A 5,094-nucleotide genomic window follows, 5' to 3' on the forward strand; every position below is an offset into this window, starting at 1 on the left:
ATATTAAAAGTATTTAACTTTGTTATCTTTTGTATTACGCGTTGCATGACTTTAGCAAGCATATAATGAATATAAAGGAATGGGTCTATTTAAATTTCAATTCTGTTACCTCTGCTTTCACTATTGTATTGTCACTGTATGAAGACCATTTAGAACAAAAATACAAATTATATAAAGAGGTAATGATGGTTTGTCATTAGGTAAGTTGTAAGGGGTAAGATTCATAACAACAGTCTTATCTATGGGCAACAAGGAGTCCTCATGAAACCGTTGAGCATTAACATGAACAGTAACGTAATGAATGAATATTTACTTTACTTATTTTAGAGCAGAACATAGTATATATAATAAAGAGTGGACTGCAAAGAAGGTATAATTAATGATTAAGAGTGAGTAACAAGAACGAATTTACATACATTTGTGTGTACAGTTTTCAGCTAATGGGGGGGTGACATGACGGCGGTGGCGCAATCGGCATCCTGGCGTGACACGGAGCAAATACATCACATTTATTTTTGTTAAAATATCCAACAAAGCAGGAATAATTTTTCGCGAAACACATAGCCAACTGGAATGCTCTCCCTGGTGAAATTCCAATTGTACAGAAGAAGAAGGGATGAAATGTGATCGTCATTTCCGGTTAGTGCACATGGTAGTACGCGATTTGAGACAACACTCCTCTGTCAAAATTTACGCACTATGCAAGACAGTACGTAGTGCACAAAGTGTACTTCTGTAAGTGCACTAAAGGGAAGTGCGCGATTTGAGACACAGCCATGATGTAATCAGAAAACTGCTGCCCTGGTTAAAAAAAAAAAAGCAACTGATTTTAGCTGGTATTCTGTCTATAATGGAGTGCAATTGAAATTTCTAAGTGACCCCAAACTTTTGCTATTGTGTAGCTGGGTGTAACCTCTGGTTTCCTACAAGTGCTTGAACTTTTCTTCACACTTTTGTCATTTCCAGTAGTGAGCTGGTTGCAATAAAATAATTTCTGCTGTTGATTTGATTTCGGCCAGAGGCGCCGACCGTCAAGCCTGCATTTATATGGTACATTTTATCCAAAGCACTAAATACAATTGCCTCTCATATCCATACACACATTAATGGGAGCTGGTTACCATGAAAGGTGCTGCCCTAGCTATCAGTGGCAATTTGAAGTTCAATGTCTTGCCTGAGGACACTTGGACATGCAACATTGTGATTAGTGGACGACCCGCTCTCTCTGCCGGGTCACTGCCGCCCCAGCAACAACATGACAAAAACAATTTTGGGAAGTAAAGCAGTACCATCCAAAATGTTAATGTAGCAAGGTTTCTATCTAAAACCTGAGCAAACCTTCAAGAATTTCTCAAAAATTGTCAAAAGAAAATGAATGCTCATTAATGTAGGTTTCCATCACACTCCTTATTGATGTGTAAAGACGATACAATACTCAGCGATGGCAACTCCAAGCTCTATCTGTCTGGGGCAGATCAGCTGCCAGCCACTCTATAGATATATCTAATAAAGTGAGACGTATACGTGTGTGTCCCTGTTTGGGGACGTGGTTGGTGGAAAGGTAACCCTGCTCGTCACACGCAGACGCCATATGCAGAACGCTTTACAACAGCGGTGGGAAGGGGGGCACTAAACCTGTATGGAAATTAACACCTCTGCTGGTTAATGATCGTACAACTAGGGTTGGGCACCTTTCGCATCTGAGCCAATACTAGTTCCGATGCTGGTACCTGAAATTCGGTCCCCGGTACCCAACAATACTTTTTTCTGTACTTTCCCTCTGAAATTACAAAAAAGGATTTCAGTTGTAAAACTTATTCCAAACCTATTTACTTCAACAAAACTGCAGAGCCGATGTAGTTTGCTCCGTCCTCTGCACCTCTGCGTGCAGGTGTGTGTGTGTCGGCCCTCGGCTCTCTGTCAATATGCAGAGAAGACCGATAAGCTTGCGCTTAAATTTGGCACGTTTGATTTTACCTGAACCAATACTCGGTTTGGTACCCAACCCTACATACAACATAAGAAAACACCATCTCTCTCTCTCTCTCTCTCTCTCTCTCTCTCTCTCTCTCTCTCTCTGCCCACACACACACAAACAGTGTTTACTCCACATTTTCATTGTGATATTTGGTGATTACATTCTGAATCTGTAACGTTCTATGTCAGGTAAATCAGTGAGTTAGTAGCAGGGTAGACAGAGTAGTTGCATACTAAGTAGTTTTGTGGTAAAATTTGGATTTGATGAATTCTACAAGCAGCAATACCACAGGCCAAGCAATCGACCCATTCCAAACAGGCACTTTTTCAACGGGCACTGTACCAGTATTACTAATTGCTGATCCTATTATAAGACAAGCCAGTAAAAAAGCAATTAATTTGTTTTGACAGCATAACATACAGTTGAAATGTGTTGTGTTTAAAGTTTGATCACTGTAAATTGACACAAAGTGCATAAGGTAAATTGAACAGTTATTTTGCTTGCCTTCATTGCTGCGATTCTCTTTCTACGTGTGACGCAGCAAAATGTCAAGCTCTGCAGGTACATCCATTATGCTATAATAATGTATGATATGAAAAAGGCAATTTCGGGAAAGCTAAAAGACATATTTATTCTTTAAATGTAAGTAGTATGCTAAGGCCACACGTACAGAACATCTTATTGAAGGTAAAGGCCTTCATTTTTGAAGAAAAAAAGTGTTGAACATATATATATATATATATATATATATATATATATATATATATACACACACACAGTACAGGCCAACCGTTTGGTTACACCTTCTCATTCAATGTGTTTCCTTTATTTTCATGACTATTTACATCGTAGATTCTCACTAAAGGCATCAAAACTATGAATGAACGTATATGGAATTATGTACTTTACAAAAAAAGTGGTACATAACTGAAAACATGTCCTATATTCTAGTTTCTTCAAAGTAGCCCCCCTTTGCTCTGATTACTGCTTTGCACACTCTTGGCATTCTCTGAGCTTCAAGAGGTAGGCACCTGAAATGGTTTCCCAACAGTCTTGAAGGAGTTCCCAGAGATGCTCAGCACTTGTTGGCCCCTTTGCCTTCACTCTGCGGTCCAGCTCACCCCAAACCATCTCGACTGGGTATAGGTCCTGTGACTGTGGAGGCGCAGCACTCCATCACTCTCCTTCTTGGTCAAATAGCCCTTACACAGCCTGGAGGTGTGTTTGGGGTCATTTTCTTGTTGAAAAATAAATGATGGTCCAACTAAACGCAGACTGGATGGGATGTTGCATGCCGCTGCAGGATGCTGTGGTAGCCATGCTGGTTCAGTATGCCTTCAATTTGGAATAAATCCCAAACAGTGTCACCAGCAAAGCACCCCCACACCATCACAACTCCTCCTCCATGCTTCACGGTGGGAACCAGGCATGAAGAATCCATCCGGTCACCTTTTCTCCGTCGCACAAAGACACGGCGGTTGGAACCAAAGATCTCAAACTTGGACTCATCAGACCAAAGCACAGATTTCCAATGGTCTAATATCCATTCCTTGTGTTTCTTGGCCCAAAGCTGCTATTTGACCATGAAAGCCTGATTCACGCAGTCTCCTCTTAACAGTTGTTCTAGAGATGTGTCTGCTGCTAGAACTATGTGTGGTATTCATCTGGTCTCTAATCTGAGCTGCTGTTTACTTGCGAGGCTGGTGACTCAGATGAACTTATCCTCAGCAGCAGAGGTGACTCCTGGTCTTCCTGTCCTGGGGCGGTCCTCATGTGACCTTCATTTCTTAAAGTAATGACGGACACTCGTTTCTCTTTACTTAGCTGATTGGTTCTTGCCATATTATAAATTTTAACAGTTGTCCAATAGGGCGGTTGGCTGTGTATCAACCTGACTTCTGCACAACACAACTGATTGTCCCAATCCCAGTAATAAGGCAAGAAATTCCACTAATTAACCCTGACAAGGCTCACCTGTGAAGTGAAAACCATTTCAGGTGACTACCTCATGAAGCTCATTGAGACCAAGAGTTTGCAGCACAATCAAAAAACAAAGGGTGGCTACTTTGAGGAATCTAAAATATAAGACCTATTTAAGAGTTATTTCACACTTTTTTGTTAAGTACATAATTCCACATTTGTTCATTTATAGTTTTGATGCCTTCAGTGAAGATCTACAATGTAAATAGTCATGAAAATAAAGGAAACGCATTGAATGAAAAAGGTTGTCACCAAACTTTTGGCCTGTACTGTATGTGTGTATATAATATATGTTATGGCATTTTTTTTTGTTATTGCACTTTTTTCATGTTGTTAAAAGATCAGGCTGGTAACATGCTTTACTTTTTATTATTATCAACAAATCCCATGAAAAGACCAAAATTATTGAAAAATCTTTGAAAGTCAACACATTGATACGGTTTATTCCTCTGCGCCAATGACTTCCATTTTTGTCCAAAAGCTATTAACATGATGAAGAAGATGTAAAAAGAGCTGCACTTATTGCAGTTTTGAACGAAACCTAACATTCTCTAGTCCCACTTTTTCTAATAAGCAGTCAGCTATTCTGTCCTTAATATGAAAGGAGCAAATTAAAAGCAACATAATATTCAGCACCTTTGGCCCAGCATATGAAATCCATTTGTTTGTGGGCAGTCAGGACTAAACTAATTGTGCTGATTAACGGTGGAGAAGCCACCCGCTGATTAAAAAAGGCATTAGGAAGCAAATTGGAGCGCTCAGGTCAAATGAATTTAGCTCTTGGTTTTTTTGTTTTTTTTTATCGACAGCAAGTAATTCACTAACATCAGAGTGGCCTCTGTGAAGACCGGAGAGGGTGCACAACTTTTCAGTACCATTACTTGTACCCAGCCACTGTGCAGCATGTTGCATGCCGAGGGACTTGTCATCAAGGTGACAACATGCAGTATGTCGGCAGCATCTCATTTATATTTCAAAATGTACTTTTTATTTTAGAATAAACCTGGCAATCGCTTCCAACCTATTCCTAGTTAACATAGAAACAGCATTTAGATGCAAAAACCTAACTATAATAAACGCTTTACATATGGATTGTCAGGTGAGATGCAGATTAGTAAATCGGGACATGCACGAAC

This window comes from Etheostoma spectabile, chromosome 18, assembly GCF_008692095.1.
Source record: "Etheostoma spectabile isolate EspeVRDwgs_2016 chromosome 18, UIUC_Espe_1.0, whole genome shotgun sequence".
NCBI lineage: Eukaryota > Metazoa > Chordata > Actinopteri > Perciformes > Percidae > Etheostoma > Etheostoma spectabile.